The 23,205-nt window shown below is 40.4% G+C and overlaps 1 protein-coding gene across 2 annotated transcripts in view; it reads right to left on the bottom strand.

The window, feature by feature from the left end:
- Nucleotides 1-23,205, bottom strand: part of HS6ST3 (heparan sulfate 6-O-sulfotransferase 3) — a 303,593-nt gene that overhangs the window by 63,826 nt on the left and 216,562 nt on the right. The gene's annotated exons all lie outside the window — the stretch shown is intronic.

Genomic DNA, 23,205 nt, shown 5'->3' with positions numbered 1-23,205 from the left:
CCGCGTTTTTATCAATTTAACTAACGCAGGAAAAAACCCAAAACATTTAGCTACAGTGGTGCAAGTTTCTATGCAGACAAGCCCTAACACCGATACAGCCAACAAAAGAGCAGCCACTTGCACTGAAAGTAGCCATCGGCTACTCTCTCCACTGTTTTCCAGTTACTCTCAACTAATTCACTCAGAAACCATAATCGCCTCTCTTGTCATGGAAGACTTTAAATTAGCTTCAAGTTGGAGAGAATTTAATGCAGCCACTTGAATATTTCAGTTTAGACAAGCAATGCAACGAGGATAAAGACGACCAATGCAAACCACTGGATTTTCTTGAGAAGCAAATCAGAAGCTGTGAAATAAACTCCAGGAAGACCCACGAATGAATACATCCCACACCACCCTCGGCCGCAGGAGCGAAGTACTCATCACCGACACTGCCGTCAGCAGCAGGCGCACCGAGCCGCAGCATACTGAACAATTAAAGAAAGCCAAGCCACAGCGGGCTTTAATTTTTCTGCCAAGAAAAGCAACATGGAAAGAGTGAGATATGGTACAGGCAGCTTAAGCGTACTTTGGGAAGTACTCAGGTGCTGTAATTCAGATGCCATACCTTTGTAACACTGGAGCTTCAACAGAGCAAAACTGAATCCAGTTTGTACAATGCTTTATTTTTAATACACTGTCATGCAATGGGTAGTCTATTCAAATTTGTGGTTCTACGATTATAGCTTCAAACCCAGTTTCTCGCTCTTCCCTGCCTCTTAACACACATACGCTCCCTGTTTTCCTGTTATCTACATCAGTTTTCAGGAAAATTACATTGCTGTTCCATATGTTTTGGTGTTTCTACAAACATGACTAGTTTCTCTGTTTCTTCTTCACTGGATTTGACAAACGGTAGCTTTACAATCCCTCTCCCCGTAGCCATTCACATTAACGGCATCTGTCTTTACTCCCCACTCCTCTTAACGTCGTTCTTACATCCTGGATCATGTCCTCTTTTCAGTTCTTGCAACTCTGGCTTTGTGTTGCAAACTTGAACATTTGGTGCAAAGCCAAAATGTTTTATTCTGTTGTGTAAGACTGACAGAGGAAGCCTTTTTTTGGCTTTCTGTAGGGGTAGGGCTGTCCGGATAGATGATCTAAGGCAGTGTGTTTCAAGACTACAGTGCATGTGTCACTCCGAAACTTAACAGCCATCTTGCCTCGTGGCATCTTTGGACCCCTTCACCTCAACCCCTTCACTTATTTTAGCTGAAAGAAGCTTCACTTCCTATTAGCTTTGATCTACTTCATAACAAATCAGAATTAATGTAGGCTAAGGAAGCCAGAAAAAATCAGAAATTCATTTCCAGCATCCCGACATACAGCCTCTAGGGAAAATACTGGGCTTGGTCTCCAAGACTGCTACAAGCTGCTAGGACTTCAGTGGACAAAATGTTGTGACTGTAACTGAAAGGAAACAACTGAAAGAACACAAATACCCGGCTATGACTTAGGTTTAAACAAGGACATAGACATTAGAAGAGGACCTGATTTGTGGTAAACATGAAAAGAAATAAAACTGAGTGTGTGTGTTGCTATTTCACGACCCACTGTGCAAACGTTGCTGTAGGCACTGTGACTTTTATTGCTCATTAGTAAATAATCAAGTTAAAAATAAGATAGTTGGGGAAACTGCTGATTGATGAGGAATAAAATAACACGACATAAACATCTGTCTCCCGGTCTAATATGTGTTAGTAGAGGAAGACATTGCTGAGGCACTTGAATGCTCAATGCACTGATGTGATAGTGATTACACTGGGAACAGTGTAAAGCAACTACAGCTGCCATTCCCTTTCCCACAAGGGGAACGTTACAAAAATGAGGGTCCTGATTGTTTACTTCCAGAGTGTCTTTAATCCTCAAAGACTTCCACATGCACAAACTTTCTTTCTATATAAAACTCTACTCCCGAGCTCCACAGCTTCCAGGCTTTTGCTTGCAAATCGAATCCCTCTTTTACTGGAAAACCCTTTCCCAGCTACAGACAGTGATAGCTGACATGCCCTCTTGCCTCAGGCATGCCCAAATCTACTTGGTCAAACACAAAGGCAGACCTGAGCAACAAGGAGCTTGCAAAGCTTAAGCATTTAAGAAAGATATCCCAAACAGGTATCCCAAATTCGTTAAGGAACTTCGCTGGCAGAGAAGGAGCAACACACAGGCGCTTCCACTAAGGTATCTCCTTCAGTGGTTTCCTCTGCCAGGCTTCAGAACTACAGAATTAAAATCACTACAAATTTTACAACTGAACTCAATAATTCACTCAGTTTCTATCCTCTATCTACTGAACTCAACTTCTATCCTCCAAAGAGGATAAAAACGCTATTCCTCCCAGATGCCACGTGCACCCTGCTCTTTTGGTCTACCTTCACATAGAGAAGAAAGGCTGAATTTGCAATGGCCGTCTCTTATTATTATTAAAACCATAATGATCACGCACAAATACAAAATAGCCTCACCCTTTTCCCCAATTAAAGATCAAAATGCCAAGTATCTAGCACTGCCAAATAGCCTGTCCTGAGAGCTCAAACAGTGCTTTGCGTTTTCCATATTTCCAGAAATAAATGGGACCGAAACTACAAAGCTGAATAAATACATTCTGTAACAGATGAAATATTTTTCAAGATTTTAGCATTTACCCCAGATTACAATACACGTATTCAGACTTTTAATTCAGGCTGATTTCAGCCAGAGTTATGACTAAGAAGATACCGATTTTATATTTAAAGGATCTACCTACTTTACCTGGCCACACCACTAAAAAGGAAACTTTATTTATGCAAGAGTTAGAGAAAAAAAAAGTTAGTTACTATCAAAAACATTAAAACCTGGCTCAAGTGGAAGAATATTCATTTTGATTTTATTTTTAGTTAAAGAATCAGTAAGGGAATGAAACAGAGGCAATCTTTTCAGAATTTAGTCAGAGTATAGTGCCGTGCCACACAAAACTCCACCTGAAAAATAAATGCACACGAACTGAAAACTCTCTTTAAAAACATATATAAATGAAGACAGATAACAGATAATAAATGAAAACAGTATGAAACAAGGACAAATAGAGTCCAGAATGATGCTGATGTCTTGGATTTATGTAACATGCTCATTTACAACTTAAAACCAATAAAAAATACACTGATTTCTAATTTGACACATTAAATTGTGAGTAGGAAGTGACTAGATTGGGGCGGGGGGGACGGTGAAAAGACTGGGCAGAAAACAGTGCCTATGCAGAATACAAGAGATAAGCATCTAAGAGAAATACGCATGACTGGTATACTAAAGGAGGCAGAGACAGCAAAAGCAGGAACGAAAGTAGAGGCAGGCAGAGAATGGCAAAGTAAGATTAATTTGCCACGCAACGTGGCTGTAGCGAAGGCACAGCGAGCTTGCCAATTTGCACAGACACAGCAGACACTGCGAATTCTGTGGCCAAACCCACATCTGATCAGACCACCACGACTGCCTGCCACCTTGCCCACTGCTCAGTCTGCCTTCTGTAAGGACCACAAGAACACGTTTGAGAGCCCACCACGCACACAGATCAGCAGGTCTCACACAGTAACTAGAATCATGCATCTTTTTATACGGTCACAGCCAGCATCAGCACCTCCCGTTTCCGACCTACCCAAGAGCTCTGTGGTGGGTTAGACCTGGCTAACAGCCAAATGCCCACCCAGCCGCTCACTCGCCCCCCCTCCTCAGCAGGACAGGGGCACAAAATAGGATGGGAAAGCTCATGGGTTGAGATAAGACAGGAAGATTGCTTATCAATACCGTCATGGGCAAAACAGACTCAACTTGGGGAAAATTAATTTAATTTATTGCCAATAAAATAGACTCAGGTAGTAAGAAACCAGACAAATGTTAAACCAATGCATTTCTTCTCCCCTTTCCCATTTCAACTTCACTCCAGACTCCTCTGCGTGCCCTGAGCAGTACAGGGGCAGTGTGTGCGTGGGGGGGTGTGTGTATGGGGGGGTGGGGTGACCAATACAAACAAGATTCTCTCTGCTGCTCCTTCCACTCTCACATTTCCTCTGCTCCAGCACTGGCTGCAGGGGATATCTGATCTGGCACCACGGAGCATCTCCTCCTCCTTCTATAACCTTGGCATTCCCCCTGCTGTTTCGCAGTTTTTTCCCTTCTTGTCTGCCTGTCCGGGCAGCTTGGCTGAGGGGCTCCTGTAGTATGTGCTGTGGTGGGTCCGTGGGAGCCAGCTGGAACCTTCACACAGGACCAGACGTGAGGAAAGCCTGGCCCCATCACTTCGTGTGTTGGAAGCTGGGGTAGTGTCTGGGGCTGAAAAGGTCTGGCTGTGAAGAGCCACTGGGGCAAGGAGCATTGCATGCCCAGAGGGAGATGGGGAAGGAGAAGCTAGCCTCTGAACAGAGTGCTCCAGCCCAAAGCCCAGAAATAGGACAGATAGGTGGCTTCTCCCAAAAACCACCTGGAAGAGGGTGAGAGGGACAGGAAAGAAGGCTTTATCTATTTGCAGAGGATTAGAAAGTTACTTCAAGGCCTCTTTTCATCTTCCAGGGCCTTATTAGCCAGTTCTGCCCTCTGCCTCCTTCACACCTGCCACATTTCCCCCTCCCAAACTGCAGCTGCTCCTCTCACAGCCCTGTGAAGTTCCCCTCAGAAGGCTTTGTACTACATTTTTAGTCACAACGTCCAGCCAAGCAGACCAAGCTATGTCTAATCTAAAGTAACCCTCCCCACGGATGTATAATGAAGATAAGATGAGCAATATGTTACGTAATCACAGCTGATGAAAACACCATCAATTACATAATTTAAATTACTTAGGAATATTTGCTGGGAAGTAATGTTGCATAAAGAGCGAAATTGAAGAGATGACCTGAAAAGTTTCTTTTTCAGTTTTTACCAGTCAATAGGCAAAACATTTCAAAAGCTGACTGGGACCTCTGCTGCAGCCAGGAACATTTGGAGGAAAAACATATATCACTTACAACTACGTTGTAGAAAATTAAACTAGAAGATTCCAGTAATTACAAATGATAAAATTCTCAGGCAGCTAAAATGGACGGTCTATTCAAATAAAAGAGATGCTAACTCTATCTCCTCTGCACAAGCTGCTGACTCAAGATGGAATCTATTCCACAACACCTTGGGAAGCTGAACCTCTTCTCACTTGTGAGAAGAACACAAAAGGTCTTCAAGAGCTACACAAGGGAAATTCCTCCTGCTCCTACTGAAAGTGTGGAAGTTCTTCCCTCAGCTTTCCCGCTGGTACATTTCTACGCCTTTTAACTTCTCTTATACGTAAGAAGAAGCTTTGCCTACCTTTGCCAAAAGCGTAATATTTTGTGGAGCCAGAAGACTTAAAAGCTTCTTGACCCCACTAGATAGGGTCTTGCAGTGGTTACACCCTGATATTTTAATGACTCTTTCCTTTCCTGAGTCACTATTTCCACATTTTATATTGCCATGGTTTTTTGTTATAGGTGATGTTCTCCTACTTTTGGATGTACAAAGTGTTTTTTCCTATTCCATACTTTACCATACAGACAAAGGAAATAACACTTGTGTCTATTTTGAGATTATCTTCTCAAGGTCAGTTTCCCAACTTGTCCTGTTGTCAGTCAGCCCAGAATGCACTTATGCACAATGCTTAACTTTAAGCATGATAATCATCCCACTGTATAGTAATTTCCATAATGAACTCAGAGTAAAAACTCTCTTACCAGCTGCCTCAAAATTAAGAGACGTGGAAGGTCTCAAATCAACTGCCCAAGTACATAAATTCATTACCACTCTCTTTAAAAGTCTACATTGACTAAAGCAGAACTACTGCAGTCGTAGGAACCCTATTGTCAGCATCCTTTTCTTCTGAGATTGCCATTTCCCTCTAGTGAATAATGTCAAACCACCAGAAACTGAGCAGAGTTCTGCTATTAGTGGTGGTTGTGCATATGCTTTGTATTAATAGAATCAGTTGCCCCAAGGAATTAGCCATCTATATTCATGAACTAAATGAAATAGTATTCATTGAGCACTTGATGACAGCACAGCTGCAGAACAGGTCAGTTCTTGTATTTAGGAAGAAATTTTTGCTTTCCGTTGCAGATGAAGGATATTCTCTATGGGCTCAATAGTGTTCCACCCAGACCCTTTTCTTCTTTCACCAGTGCTTCAGTCTCCTTCTCAATGGAACTAAGATTTTACCTGGTGTCACTAGATTGAAGTATGTTTCTTGGTGGCACAAGACAGTCCAAAGAGAATTTATTTAGGAAACATGCATTAGTCACTAGTAAGACAAAATGCAAATAGCAGGTAGCTTTTGAAGATATATTAGATACCTTTCCTATCTTAAATGCTATCTTCAAGCCAACCTACCGTATCATATTTATATTATCAAGAAGGGGTTCAGCAGTTGTCCTCCTCTCACCTAGACAGTCCAATGTCCATTTATAGATCCATTTGAATACAGTGAGGTATTCAATGCACAAAGAAGGAACAAAATAACAATGAGCGTGTACAGAACTGATCTGAGATAACAAAGGAACGAAGCAGCACTGTATGGTCAGGTGCTAGGTTAAGTAGTCTTCCATTAATTCTCTTTTTAAGGCCTTTACTTCCATTTTTATCTTTGCACTGCATCTTTTTCCCCTTTTCAATGACTCTACTGTGACACATGTGAAACAGCTTCTACTGGGAAAGGGGTTCAGAAGTTACTTTCCCTTTATTCTGGATGTTACTTCAGGAGAAAACCTCACAACAGATTGGAGAGACCAAACAAAGGCAAAATAACAACAGATCTTTCATTTTCAGCACACAGAGATACTGTCATTGGATGTCACAGTCACGTGTGTGGCCTTGATACACTTCACCTGAATGTATTCATGTAGTGGTTCACTGTGCCCATGGGCTCAAGAGATTTCCTAAGTTTGGATAAGCCCTAATATTTGGTATTATCATGGCTCCTCTGGTGTGTCTCCTGGGACCAGGCTCCCATCCTATGATTACCTGGCAAAAAATGAACCCATCCCTTATCCAATCTGCATCTTCAGGGTTCCTTTGCCCTCTATCCAACAATTCTGATAGGCACACCTTTCCCCTTGAATGTGGACATCTTTACCTCTCTTCATTGACAGTATAATGCCCACAGTGCTCTATAAACTTCATTGCATGCACAGACCTGGCACAGGATGTTGAACCATACGTTACTCTCACACTTCCCTTACTGCTTTAGAGCATGTTACTGACAGATCTGGAATGTTTCCAGGGATGCGGCATATTCACATAGACCAGGGCACGCTGTGAAAAAGCAATTTCCAGAATTGGAGAATTTTGCACAGCCAGTATCTCAATGGTCATGGCTGTAAATGCACAGAGGGTGCAAGACGGTAGAAAATAGTATCTGGGCCATTACTTCAAGAAATATCAAAGCCTTCTCTGTCCCCTCAGTCCAGGAAGACACTTTGTTCTACTTCCACGTCACACTTTTTTCTACTTCTCCAGATACACTCTCTGCATTTTTTTTTCCCTTACAGGGTCTCAGCTGGCACCATACACATACTAATACAGAAATTCAGCATTTGCTGAGTAGTTTCACAGAAGTTTACAAAACAAGAAAATGAAGACTTATCCCAAGAAAATTACTATTAGGATCTTTTCAACCTTGGCACTAAAGTTTTAAACAAAACAGTACAGTGGAATCCTCTGGCAATGACTGCCTGCCAGGTAGTTGGGGAATATACCTTTTCGCTCTGCGTCCAGCTAACTTCACTCTCATTTACAGTTTCCCATTTGATATTTAGATAACTTTAGAACATTTTTCCCGATTAAGGCTGGATTCAAATCAGTAACCTGAAGATGGGAAGTTACATATCCCATTTGTTACTCATTCCTCCAGATAAGCACTTCTGCTTCAAAATCATGCATCAGTTTTGAACATGGAAGTCACAACTGATGACAGGGAGAAACAGTGTTTATTGAAGTGTTGCTGATGTGCTCCTGAGTCTGACTAATTACACACAATCAACTGATTCTCTAACATCAGGATACCGAATGTTGCCTTAAATCACTCCTACTTGATGGGACACTTTCCATTGCCTGAAGAGGTGAAAACAGTTGAGTTAGTAATGAAAATCAGATCCAACATTTTGAGAGCAATCTCTTGAAGGCAGCAACATAGAAATTAAGACCTTTAACCCTGTTCCCCCTTCGTCTCACAGAAAAGAACCTCAGCTCGCATGTTTTCTTTCCTACAAAACTGAACAAATATGAGACATTAAACACTAAACACAAAATATTTAAATGTGTGCAGTAAGGGTAGTGTTATAACTCCTACCAGACTAAATTTGCATCGTGAGAAACTGGCAATACACTGGCAACTGCTGTTTTCCAGGCTCTTTATCCAAGGAACATGATTCCACACAAAATTCCACATGCTACAGAACAGAATCATCCTTTCGCGGATAACCCACTAGGACCGTAATCTAAAATCAACCTTCACTCTGGATCCAAAAAATTTAACTTTTATTTGGAGTTCCTCGTTTGATATTTGAATTAGCAAAAATATTGCTCGTCAAGAAACCTTGAAACGCTAGCCGTAACTAACATAGAGGAATCTGGTGTGGGAGACTGTTCCTGGGGTTGTAAATCCCCATAGACAAGCAATTGCTACAGAAAAAGCAAGAACACAAGGCTAAGGAGTACTGTAGCTGATAAAATAGACTGAGATTAAACTATTGATACCATGCTTCCTAAAACACACTGTACCATCAACTCAGCTTCATTTCCCAGGCTGAAAGTAAAAATTATTTAGGTGTTACAAATCTACATAACTAGCAACTTGACCTATATCTGTCAGTACTGTCTCCAGACATTTCATGCTGAAAAACACGGACAGGAGACCTGTACACAGAGTGAGGCGCGCCAGGGTTTGACTGCTCTCCCTCCAGGCGCGCACCCGTCCGTGCCCCAGCACCCAAACCGCACCAGTGCCCTCCCCTGCTCTGCCACGCTCCCTGACACCAACCTCATAAAAGGATTTAGGCATCTAGAGTGGTACTTCTGAGCAGGTCGGCTCTCAGCCAGAGAGACAGGTCCTCAAAATACCCATGTCTTCATATTTTATGCTGTTAACACAAAACACCCACTTTGATACTGGGCAGTGTACCCCAGAATTTTGTTTGGGCGAGTAACCCGACCACTGGTTTTCAGAGTTACCACTGTTCACTCATTTGTGCTCAACCTTTAATATGGCGTTATTTTGAAACACTTCATTTCGTAACCAAAGAAAGGAGGGGGAACAAAGAGCCCCTAAACCCAAACAAGCCAATTCCCCATCAGTTTGTAAATCCTTACACCAAAATCAAGATTATACCATTTATCTGTTTCCAAAGAACTGTGCCTGTGTGAGGCTTGTGGAGACAATCCTGAAGGATGGCTCAATGCTGGCAATTAAGCCTGGAAAGGGTCAGAATTCAAGACACAGCCTGAACCGCACCACTTAAGTGTCTTAATTCAAGGCATTGGTTTGCACTGTGGATCTCTTCTGTGTGTAACTCTCCCAACATCTTATAAAGAAAAGTCAGGCACCAAGATTGTAGGTATCGATGCTATTCCAGAGACCTGGAAATGCCAAGTACCACCACGAACAGGTGCTTTACAGGTGCAATGCAAATGCACATGGCATCATCCATTGCATGGTGCAGGATTTGAATGGTTTTTTCCTGACTCTCCTGAAACCAATCAAAAATACAGAATTGACTGCCATTGCTAGAAGAAGCAGAGACCTCCCCTTGGACAACAGGCACCTATTGAGAGCTTCTCATCTCTGTTGAAGTCAGGAGTAAGTGCACCTAAATCAACCCCAGAAGATAAAACTTTTTATGGTAGCTTTGCATCACTGTAACTAGAAATGGAACTGCAGCTTTGTATTTTAAAGGCCAAATCCTTCTTATTTCTTTGTTCTCTTTTCTCCTTTTTTTGCCTTTCCCTCCACTTCCCTTTTCTCCAAATTAACATTTGAAACACTTGAGAATGCTAATTGGGTTTCACTTCATTCAGACAGGAAATAATGACCTCAAACTAATAAGACAAGTTAATAGTCCCCTGCAGGTAAATTAACACAAGACCAAATGCTTGAAGACCTTGAGGATCACAACTGTTAAACTTAAGTATGCATTCAAAGCAACTCTGAGCATCTAACAAAGCAGGTCACAGACCATAAATCAGAGCTATTGAATAAAACCCTCTTCAAAAAACTGCAGAACACATGAAGTTAACTTTCTTTCAACATCTACTATAGCACAGCTAACTAAAAGAAGACTTTAAGTAAATAAAAAACCCACAACCTGAATGCTCAATGTGTATGGAAAGGAGTGCCCAATGAAGGCACTAACTCATCCCCAAAATCAAACAAATATGTTTCAGTAAGCCATCTATCAGAGAGCTGTCTTTCCATTGCAATAACATTGCATTTTCTTCTTGTAATCACTTTATAGGCTTCAAAATACAAATTTGATTATATTATATCCATGAAGGCAAAATGCTTACAGAAATCATAATGCTGTTTAAAGCCACAAAACAAGCACTGCACAGCCCATAAACTGGGAAGTGCTATAAAAGTGCCCAAAGCATAATAGTCACTCCACAAATCATCTTGATGTCAGGATGGACAAAAATGTATGACTTAAAAAATCTCGTTGTAAAATATCCTCTCTCTTTCAAATACAGTTGTTGACAAATAAATGGGTAATTCTGACAAACTACTCGAGTTTAAAGCCCTCTATTAAAATAACACAACTGTGTTTTAAAAGTTAACATATGTTGCTGAATCATGTACAAATGAATAAATCATGTAACACATTTAAAAAACAGACAGTTATGAGAAATCCAAAATTTGGGGGTTCATTATGGTTTCGTAGACATCCCTGTATCTTACAATCCTTTAAGCTGCTAAATTAACCTAGCGTTTAGAATGAAGAAAAGCTGTTATTTACAATTTTCTAGTTTTTATTTGGAGCTTTTTCCTTAATTACTTACGTTTTCAGCACAACTAGCAGGTGTCAAGAGCCTATTTTCTTTGATTGCACGAGTTCATCGAAAGTTAAGACACCAGCTCTGAATTGAAAAAGCTGAAAAGCTTGTTCTCCTCTCCCAGCACATGAATACAAATTGCATGGTAAGAAGGGAGACCTAGTAAATACAGAAACTGAAGGACATGCACAGGTATTCTTGGGTGTGCAACAGCACAGGTAGGTCACTGATAAGACGTTTCAGATGCATCTCAACAGGCTCTGAGCTGTAAAGCCATGGCAGTTCTTGGTTAGTTTGGTGCTTCAAGTCAGGGCACGCCCAAGAGAAGAGAGAAAAACGTAGGATGTGAAGGCTCTCACAGACTATACCTCGAAGAGGTTGATCTCTGCCTGCTGTAGCCAGTTTTATTAGCTCTCCTGATAACTCTAACAACAACAAGGCTACCAAAGACATAAGATTTACAGAACATCATTGTCTCCTTTGAATGGCTGCAAGCATAACCCCGAAACTTTACCTGCTGGGACACCCTGTTGAAATCTCTACATTGATAGCTGCTTAGGTATCAAGAAAACTCAGTCCAGCAGTGACTAGAAAACAGTACTGAAATTGAGTAGATCTGTTGCTTTGAAGTGAAAAATAGACATCGTCGGAACTAAGTAATAAAGATAAAATAAATGCAATCACTAAAAATCTGATTTAAAATTCTGTTTTTTTAAGCACACATTTCCATCCAAATGGGAAGGACACAAATCACGAGTGAGATAATAAGCAAATATGAAATATATCAAACAACATTTTCTGCATAATAACACTTAAACAGAGTAATTTGATCAGAGCTTGCTAATGATTAAACTGCCCGAATTAATGTTCTGCAGAAACAGTATTTTGGGTTTGCAAAGAGAGGACTCAAAATTGAATGTGAAAGATTGTTTCAATTATAAAAAACTAGATATGAGTTGTTACAGTTTTCCCTGTTCTTTGGTCTTTCTTCTGGAAACAAATACAAAAGAAGATTAAAACAAACCACTTAAAACATACTTATTTTATCACTACTGTCATTACCTTAAGCTATCATTAAAGACTTTAAATCTTTTCTATTTAAGCCAGCTCACTCTTCTCATTTCTGTGCTATTTCCTGCACAGCTCAGTTCTGTTTTGCAATGATTTTGGTTCTGATCCTTCCCGAACATTATGAAAAGCACCTTCTGAAGAAGTTTCTATCCAGTTTTGTCTATGCATCATAGCAGTACTTTCCCAAAAAACGTTGACATTACCTGAACAAAGCTTTGCAATCAAAAGGCTGCATCATCCAGGTTCGGGCTGGTCCCTGAGGAATCTGAAATGGTTTCCAGAGGCTTCATGCAAGTACACACAGGTCACGGTTACAGTGCCTGGCCCAAAGCACAGGGGAAAACTTTGCTTTGTGCCTGCAATCCAGAAAAGAGCTTATATTTATTCCAACATGTAGCAACCTGGTCTAGTGGGAGGTGTCCCTGCCCATGGCAGGGGGGTTGGACCTAGATTGTCTTTAAGGTCCCTTCCAACATCAACCATTCTATGATTCTATGATTGAGGTGCTAGTGCCTTGATTGAACATGAAAAGCTCTCAAAATGCATTAGAGCAGCCCTGGTACTAGTCCACACATCATTCCAACTCTAAATAGTTCCGTTGCCTTCTCCTCCATCATTTCATTCTAATTTTCAATAAAAATGGCTCCCCAAAGTCCTGTGCAGCATCCCACTGACCTGTTGCTTTGAAACTAAATAGTTCAGAGCTTTTACCAGAAGTATTGTGGTCAACACCAGTTTTCAGTACAAGCAGGGGTGGAAGTCTATCATGGCCAAAGAACAATTAAGTAATTGGACCATAGTAGGAATAATACAGATCAACCTAATTAGTTTTCTTTTCTACTAAACAAAATGGATATATTGTTTACTTTTCAACTGCTTTAATAAATTTATCTTAATACTTAAATCAGGTCTCACTCACCTCACACAGGAGGCCAGCATCATCGATAGATCTGGAGAAACCTACATTCTTGTGTTTCCCAGACTTTGTGGCATTGCCCTGAATGCTACTGAATTCCACCTTGCTCCCTAAAAATGAATGCCAAAAAGATCTGTGTAATACTTACAGTATGTTATACTGCCATGTACAGCACACTTTCTAGAAGCACCTTCATACATAAATACAGCACACTAAGAAAACCTCAGTTTCATTAATCTAACTTCCACACAATTCAATACCAGATGTGGCATTCAAAGGAGTCTTAATTTTTCACCCTGAGGTACCACAGCCGGAGTTGCTCTGATCTACTGATTTATGCCAAAGAACTACAGGTGCTGCAGCACTTTGTTTAGGGAGAGAGAAGAGAAAAGGGTACGGCATCTCCATACGAAGTGCTGAGGAATTATGCATGACTCAACCCAAATTTAATACAGGTTCATATTTTCCTTGTTTAGATGCACATATGTAATAGACAAATTTAATAATATCAGAGATCTGCTTACAGAATTTCAATGCTCAATGGGCTCAGTCAACTTGAAAAAATCATAAAGCCGTGTGAAAATATTAGACATTGTTACAACTAAAATCTTACATGACAATGACTGAAACAAGGTAGTGAAAAAGACAGTTAATTTTACTATTTCTTTATGTAGTTTGTCAGTTCTTCTTTTGCTGTTATAAATATTCACAGGACAGCAGGAAAAAAAGCATAAAGGATTTTTTGCTTGCTAAAAAAATATAAGAAATCTAATTTTTCCTCTTACTGTGAGCTCTCACCTTTTTTCTACTAGCAGGAGCTTTGGCTATGCATTTTAAATAATCAGTTTTTATCTTTAAGGCTTCTCCTCAGTTTCCTCCATTCTTCTTAGGCTTGGGAAGAACTCAGCATGGAAATTACCAGCTCCTGTTCTCTTTTGGTGCCTTCTTTAACAGCAAGTCTTCTGTTGTCATGCATATGCGGTAATAAATATGACTACTTTGACGTTGAATTTATGAAAACTGACTTCTGTTTTTAGTGTCTATGCCTCTCTCTGCATTCTGTCCTTTTACTCATCTGTTGCCTAGTCAAAATTGTCTGAACTTGAGCCAGTTCATACATAGCGTTATACTGCATGCCTGACTGAGGCCTTAAACTTTAACTGATACTCAAAGACACTATTCCTTGCAGAACTGAATAAAAATATTCTTAATAGGAGCTGTATTGGTTAAAAATGTATCCTACTGCCACGCAGCCGAAAAGTCCAGGGACCAGACACACACTGTGCTTCTTCCTATGCATCTACAAACCCATTTCCCCAGGTAGCAGTGAGGGCCCCAATTATAAGTGATCAGGAGATTTTGAGAAAGGTAGTGGTTTTCTGTTACATTTCAGGTTACAAGCCTCACTGGAGCAAGGCCTGCAAATGGAAACCGGGGGGCACTGAGAGATATTTGGGAACAGAAGGTACACAACATTTCCAGATCCCTGAGACACCATTCTGCACCGCCACCCAACCACTTCCCACACGACTGGCTGTTGTCTCTCTGGTGTCTACCTCCAGCCTGAGAAGACTACAGAAGGCAAATATTCTTCACCTAGCTTGTTTTCAAGTCGGCCAGCTGAAGACCAAGGAGACAACACTCCTTAATTTTTTTATACATACAGCTGGTATATAAGAGTTTGCCTTTCGTCTCTCTCTAGCACGAGGCTGTCCCTCCTAGTGAGGATCATCAGCACTTGCTTGAAGACCTGAACTTTCTGCCCATACTGGAAAGGCATTTAATTGGTAATTTTACATCAGTTTTTACATGCACTGCCTTCCAGCTTCAGAAAAACAAATAACAATATTCTTTTAAGAAACAGAAGTGCTGAATTCAACTCACAATAATTATGTGCCTAACTTAGTGATGTGGACCAGAGCAGAAGAGCAGGGAGCATCCTGTCTGCCCACCATAACTACTGATATTTCTTCTCTGGAGCAAATAAGTTCCTCTGAAATTCCACATAACAAGAGTATCTTCTTGCCTCTATTAACTCATAAGGAACATGTGCACGCCTAGAGGGAGCCTAAGCCTGCTCAAATTGCGCATCTGTTTCCTTCAGTGAGAGAACAGGGTACCACCTGGAAACGTGAGGCACCTTCAGTCACTCAGATCCGAGACTGGATTTAGCTTTTATCAGTAGTTGTGTAATTTACATCAATATTCTGGGGATCCCTGAGCTGGGATCCTCCTCACCCATTAAACCAGCATTTTTTTTTGCCTGCGTTCTTCCTGGGCCCAGCTTGCACAGCACAGAAGGTGAAAGCTCTTGTTGAGAACAGCTCAAGACCTAGTAGTCAGGAAAATTCCCTTACCAAGAGGCTAGATCATTCTTCTCCAGGTTGATCAGCAACCAGAACCTATGTCCCCTGCCCCCTGGCTGACAGCTCTAACCATGAAAAATAATGTTAACAGCGTCCACTATCAAAATCCATTTAAGACGGGACCATATCTTGTTTCCTGGGCATTTCTTGAAGATTTATACGCCACTTTCCTAAATTCATCTGATAACACCTACGGGGCCAGAACCTTCCCAGGCCACTAGAGTTAAGCAATATCTTAGCGAATAAGTGTTGAGTTCAAGAATGCAATTAGGCAGCCCTTGAAAGTCATCAGACTGGGTGTCTGTCTGGGCTTAAACTCTAGGTATTGAAGTCTTAACACAGCAGGGTTTAGGTGACATAGCCATAGTCAGGGTTTAGAATCTCATACCCATTCGTGGTCACCTATAAATCACGGGAGATGGATCGTAAACAGCTCATGATCCAGGCCTCAGCTGAATTTCCACAAAACCAGAAATGATGTGAAATCTATGGCTTTGAACTGCCCGTGTAGTCCTGAACTACCTGTATGTATAAAGTGTGACGAATAAAATCAATAGGTAACTCAAAAGGTCACGTAGCTATGAGTATGCACAAATGCCTTCCTGACAGATATTCTTAAAAACCTGCAGCACTGCCTGTGGAAACTGTGGCCTCATCTCATGCGTTCCAGTGTTTCATTACCCTCACCGCTGAAAGATATTCCTAATATCTGACTCAAATCTTTCTTTTTTTGGTAATGATGTTTGTAATTTTGCTACCCTGTCCCTTTCTTTATGCAGCAGCATTTATGTATAACGACTACATTTTTAGAAAAAAAATTTCCTTAATTCATTCCTAAGTTTCCCAAGTATCACTTACTCCAAAATTATAAATCTCTGCTTCATAAAGTGTAATGCAATAGCTGCTTCATTAACTCAGACAGAGTAATTACAGTCATTTGAACAAGCCTGAATTACACCCACCCAACTAGAGTGCGCCAGCATGATCCAAAAAGTTCCCAATTGCAATTAGCTGTTATTTTCTGTACCTGAAAGTAGTGGGACCATACTGACATGTTTGAGGGCTGCTGTTCAGTTCCCCAGACCAGTAACCACATTGTAAAAAGTACCATAAAATATGGTACCCTCTTGGAAGAGACTAAAGGACTGAAGGTGGCTGGAGTTCTCACTGGTTTGTCTGAAGAAAAACTGGAGGTCGGGAATGACAACCTGCCACCTTCCCTAAGCCTAAATTAATATTAAACAATTGTGCAAACGGTGATACTTTTAGGAGAGAAACAGTGTCTAGTGGAACCTGGGGGAAAGCACGCAAGGTGCAAAAATCCTGTTTCCTCTCATTAGCATGAATACTTAACTCATCAGGGCTTCTGATCATTGCATTGTTTTATTTATTTTAAATTAATACAACATACCTTATGTAAAAAAAGCATGTTGGGTGCATCTGCCTTAAATTGAAAACAAAGACCAAAACAAAACAAAACATGCGGTTCAGAAGGACTGCCTATAAATCTAATCAACTCTGCCCCTTTGCTCATCCCCTTTCTAATAGCTGGGGAAAAAGGAATTGAGCTGTAAAATTTGTTCTGGGCAGGAACTTGGCATCTGCTATCAAGTCAGAGTCCAGAGCAAATTAGCGTCACAAATTTCAAATAGATGGACTTAACTCACATAATGCAAAACCAGCTTTGATTTAAATCATAAAGGACTAACTCCTGGCAGGCCGTCACACCCATGCATGGGGCAGGCGGAATTCAGGCAAAGAGAGAACAAGGGGCCGAAAAATCCCAAAAGATTTTGCCCTGGCAGGGGGATGGACTGTTTGACACCTGTTTTCCAGTGCTAGTAGTAGACATAAATACTAATGAACCCAATTCCCGTGTCTCTCTCATGAAATACTATTTAATGGAAAGTCTTTGAGTATTGCATTCTTTGAACCCATCCTTTTTGACTAGCAAGTGTCTCAGATTTCACACTTTTTGTTTGTTCTCTAGAAGTTTTATTTTCATTTTTAATTAGGATGCACAAGCAAATGGCAATCCTGTTCTCTCACAAGTGACTCCCAGCTTTAGAAGATACGATCGAAGCTAAAACAGGGTAAACTCCCTACTCTCCAATAAAAAGCATAAGCAATGCAACTAAGGAGAACCAGGACTGCAGAAGGAATACTTCTTGGTCCAGAGAAGCCCAAGGATGATCATACTCTTGGAAGAGTAGGATTGGAAAGGGCAGGACTGGAAAAGATTCCTTGTCTTTAGTAGATCAATCTCAGCATAAACAAGCAGCAGAATTGGGAAAAATACTGAGATTCCTCATGAAAAATTTATCAAAAACTCCAGACAATTTTACTTTTGCTGAAAAAGAAAATATCTGCCAAGTTACCAAAGTATGTTTTGTAACATTGTAAAACGGAAGCATTCACAGAATTTATAGTAAAAAAGAGAAGGTGAAGTACTTTCTCATCAGTATTCTTCAGCGCTTTGTTATCTGAAATGCTCTTTTCAAAACACTTCTATCAGTCATCACAGATTACACTCTTTAGGGGAGAAAAGAATTAATGTGGCATTTGCCTTACCTCTCTTCAAATTAATTCATGCTAGGACAGTTCTGATGCCTTCTGTGTTAACTTGTACACCTGTTGTTGGCTCAGTATGAGAAGAAAACACTACCAGCTTCTATACAGTGAAAAAATATTTGGGTTTCTGTGTTTTCAAGAAGCAGACAAAAGCCTTTCAACAGACCTGTAAAAAGGATGTGATTTCCACAATGGGCCAGGTTCCGACATGAAGTAAGGTACTCGAAAAGACTGCTCAGCACTCAATCACTTGGAAAAGGATCCACCACTGGAAGAAGTGCTTAGTCTATGATTTTATTCATAATATTAAATATTATTTTGGTAGGAGATTTTGTAGGATAGTGTCTCCACCTATTTTCAGAGTTGTCAGCTTCCCCAGAATGTATATATAACTGAAATTATTTTGGCAGAATAATTCATAGTTGAGATTTCCAGGCACCTTGTTTCCCCTGTACAGTGCCATTTTGGGACACAAAGAAACACGAGGACAGTTTGGGGACAGTCACATTACCTACAGTATCTTTCTGCTGCCTGTCTTGTCCTGGGGAAGAGCTCAGTCTGTTTTTCAGAAGAATAGTCTGTAAGGTGTATCAAGGATGAAGGCAGGACTTGGAGAAGGCAATTTCATCCAAGGGAAAGATGAAATATTTTACTTATAATGGGATAGCCGCTCCAAACACATTTGTAAGCCCCAAATGGTTCCTTCCATTCATATATGGTTTAGGAGCAGTGATTTCAAAAATAATTTCACTATGTGGTGCACTTTTTGCAAAGCAAACACCAACACGTAGTTATCTCCCATAATTATTTAAAATACTTCTCAAACAATTTATTTTCTAAATTACATTACTGTGCAACTGGAACCATTAAAAATGATCGCATTGTTTAATTAGCCAGTTTTTCCTAATTTCTCCTACGATTCAGATTTTAAAATAACATTTCATTGCTCTTAAACTGAGTGTAATTACTAACCACTCATATGAAATCCAAAGTAAAATTGAATCTTTTAATAAACTGCTATTCTGGAAACTATAAGGAAATACAGTATTTAATAATTAAGCATTTCTTTGGCTAAAATCCTTATCTATTCCAAATGAAGAACTAGTTCAACAGTCCAGCAGCACAACTCTTCGATGCACAAAAAGCAAACATAAAAGTGAAGTAAAAAGCCCAAGCATACAGCAGTCTCCTAAAGTAACTATACAGAAAAAAGGGGATGTTGTATCCTATGTAAAAAACAAACAAAACAAAACAAAACAAACAAACAAAAAAACCCCCAACTAAACGTATGTTCTCACTTTCAGCTTCTGGAAGAGGTAGAAGGCAGAGTTTTGACTTGGTTGAAAATAAAGGCCCTGAAGAACATGGCTAAAATCATGGTGGGGAGCTACAATTTTGGGACAAGGCAAGGGATTGATTTCTACAATCAGCGGAAATGCTTAGGGGACAATCCAAGCTCTGGGAGGTACAGCAGGAGACTGTTCCTAAAAATGAAGGAAGCTACTGGAGAAGCAAATATTTTAGATTTGATAGGGACATAATTGGGAAAACTAAGTGGAAGTAAGCTCAGCGAAGCTGACAACAAAGCAAAAGAACCTGCTATTTTAAGGAAAGGAATCAGTAGGAACAGAAGAGAAGGGCAACCAACTTGAAAAGTGGAATTTAACCTACCCAGGGAACAGGTTGAAAGGGTCTCCTGGGAGAGAAGCACAAAGGATAGAAGTGTCCTGGAGACCTGAAAGAGTCTTATTAAATACAATAGCAATGTACTATGCTATTGCAGAGGAAGGGTACAGAGAACAGTGATAAAACAATATGATCACATTTAGAGCTCTTCAGTGACCTCAGAATAAAAAATAAAAAAAAAAAAACCCTATACTGAAAGCTTAAATAAGGACACCTATTTAAGGACAAGAACAAAGGAACACCACCACCATGTGGGAACAACACTAGAAAGGTTATGACATGGGACAAGCTATAGTTTGTAAGGGACATAAGAGGCAACAAAAAAGGTTAATAGTTAGAAGAAACAGAAACAGAGAAATAGAATTTATTTCTGTAATGGGAAAACAGAGCACATAATGGATGATGCAGTGAAGGTTTCAGTATTCAATGCCTACCTTCTTTCAGTCATTTATTCTTCCCCACCCCAAATTAATTAATCCAGTTTTAACAACTAAACAGGATCATCAAGGGAACAGCTAGGAATTACTGAGTAAGTCAGAGGTATTCGAGTCCAGGCAGCCTCTGAACTGCCCCTTACACTCTTCTAGGAAGTAGCTGAAGATGTCTCTGAACCTTATCCACGTCAAAGTACTGTCAACAACGTGAATTTGTTTAAAAGCAAAAGAATTGGACTGAAATCCCTTCTCTAACTAGTTCAGAGTAGGAATTTCTGCCAAAGTCTGCCTTCTTAGGAACTCTCCCAGAGCAGAATATTACATGAGAGCCTAAAATATTGTCCTTAATATTTTTCTGGAGCTGTTCCCTTTTGCATAAAAAGCTTTACCAGCAAACAAAACAGACAGCAAGAAGTAATATACTCTCTAATTTTGGTGATTAGATTGCAGGCGTCTGGGTCCTAGCCATCGTCCCAGTGACCATTCTCTTATCCAAAATGAAAGCATGTTGGTAGGACAGGCACAGGATGAGATCTGGTGCTTAGGTGCACTTCAGATTTGGCAAGTTTGGGTTTGTGCCCCTGAGGTAGAGAGAGGAACTGAATAAAGTTCTCCCACATCAAGGGTGAATGCCCTAATCACCAAATTAGTTATGGGATTAACAAAGAGAAAACTTCCAATTAAGCCTTGGATTTTTTCCAGCCACAATTATTTGATGCATTCAAATGCTTCTGAGACTTTAAATCACACTGTTCAGCAAATTTGCTGTTTCTCAGTAAATATAAACACACTCATACAGCCCTAATGATTATTGCCTGAAGGTGAACAGAGAAGGAAAGGAAAGTTATAATTAGTTGAGCTAGGACACAACTTTCAGATGAAGCGTTCAGCTGGCAGTTATGGCCTTCATCCCTTCCACCCCCCTTCACTCCAGCTTCTCCTGGTGGACACTCTCTGCTGGCGCTGCCAGCTGGGAAAGCGCTGTGCTTCCCACATGGCATGGCAGAGCCGGCGAGCAGCAGCAGCTACTTCACTGTAATACCACTGACATCACATAAAAATGGAGCATTAGAGCATATTTTTCATAAGACACGCTTTTAAGCTCCATATGTTGCTACCACTGTTCTCACTCAGAGTTCTCACTCACTTGTCCCCCTTCCCATCTTCACATTTGCAAAAATAACACTGAGTTATTATTCAGTCTTCCTTACATAAGGCATATGTAGAGCACTAATTGGCAACAAAGGGTGAGAACAGTGTATTAGCTAATTCTTGAAAATATTTCTTCACGCATCCATTCTCTCCTTTTATCAGGCTCACGTCTGAGTCAGCGATTTTGCCCAGGCTGTTGTTCCAGGAGCAACGCAACATCCAGGTGACAATGGTACCATCCACATCATCTTGCTATCCAACGCTCATTGAGAAGAAGGGTAACGAAGCCAGATTTGACCCTGAGAAAAGGTCTGGGGAAAGCAGCGTGGCTACTCGTCACGTCTGGACGTGATCATCCCCCCTCCTGAATGCAAACCATCAACATATTGCAAGGGATTGAAGCCAACCGTTCAAGAACTGCCAGTTTGTCTGTCCTTTTTCTGTGGCTATAAAATATGTTACCCGAGCCGCTTCCATGTACTTTCCTTAAGAAGACTAAGAATTGATAGATTTTGATGGATTTAGCTTTTCTCCACCTTTCTCATCGCTTCACATGAGGAAACTATTGTTATCGAGTTACAATTTTAAACTGCTAAATGGATTATGTTCTGCCAGGAATTTCGTATTTTCTTTTTATATTTAAAGCCAGTCTTCTTAAATGTTTCTGCTGTGTGCCAGCTATGTTTTCCTTTGTGTTTGATTGCAAAAAACTTTTACAATAAAAAGTGGCGATGGTCACATTTATACTAACCCATAGGCTGTGAAAACATTGTAGCTTCCTCCTCCCTTTTAGCTTTATATATTATTTTAAAGGGTTTTGTCTTTTTCCCCGCCCAGGCAATATTCCTTGGCTGTAGTTTTTAGATTCTATGATTTGCCCATCAGTCTGATTACATGATGATTTTTTTTTTTTCACAACTACTATGAAAATCTTTATAGCTGTACTTCATTTTCCAAGGAGGTTTACAGTCCTCCTCTGTTAGAATAATGGAAAAGAAACACATGCCCATAACTATGAGGTTATGCAATTGTTCCATGCACAGAACACTGAAACTACCAAATCTCTGATTTTCCACCGTAGGAGACATTATGACAAATCTAGGTTTGTGGTAAGAGAAGTAAGGTTCCTTGAGCAGCAGCCTAAAGTTTTAAATCTTTGCACGTCATCTTGGATAAGTGTGCAACTGAGCTTCTCTGAAGAGCAGCCCCAATATCCTTCAGGCCTCGAGTGGCCTTTTCCCAGCGGGAAAATGTTGGCTTAAGGAAGTGCAGGCTTTGCTATTTGCTTTTAGTTCAAGCACTAAGGATGCACCATTCTAAAACGTCGCCACATGATGAGTCTTCCCAACACGAAAGTGTTGGCGTTAGTGACACAGGAACTAGCGATATATGACTATATGAACCTATACAACCCTAGTCCTATACGACAAGGAATCAAGCAAAACCCGAGGGGCACGAATAACAACCAACTAAATAGCTCAAACCCATTCCAAACACATGTGCTAACGTTGCGTGCCTCGTACCTCAATGTCACACAGCTTGTGCTGGAAAAAGGAATTCAAACAGGAAGAGTGAACATCTGCTCCTAAGTGGAAAAAATGATTAATACTCACATAGGAATAGATGCATTTAGAGAATTCCTTATGGAATTTTAATATAGTTTAATTGTATTTGTTCAGGATAAGTAGCAGCACATTACAGGCACCCTGTGATTAATATCACCTACAGAAAATGAAGACTTTGCAGCCAGCTGTAATAGCGGTTAATACAATAGAAACAACAATTTATTTTAATGAAAGTTACTCTCAGCTTTCCACTGGTTTGAGAGGCCCAAAAAACCTCTCAGGATCCATGCTGCCAAACTTGCAAACTTCATTTTGGGTGCCTAGAAGAGCACTCCTGAAAGCAAAGAGGAAAGGTGCAGGTGTCCCTGAAGGCTTCCAGAAGGAAAACC

The sequence above is a fragment of the Rissa tridactyla genome, chromosome 1, assembly GCF_028500815.1.
Source record: "Rissa tridactyla isolate bRisTri1 chromosome 1, bRisTri1.patW.cur.20221130, whole genome shotgun sequence".
NCBI classification, from domain to species: Eukaryota; Metazoa; Chordata; class Aves; order Charadriiformes; family Laridae; genus Rissa; species Rissa tridactyla.
The sequence above is the reverse complement of the archived record's forward strand: the minus strand, read 5'-3'. Positions and strand labels throughout refer to the sequence as shown.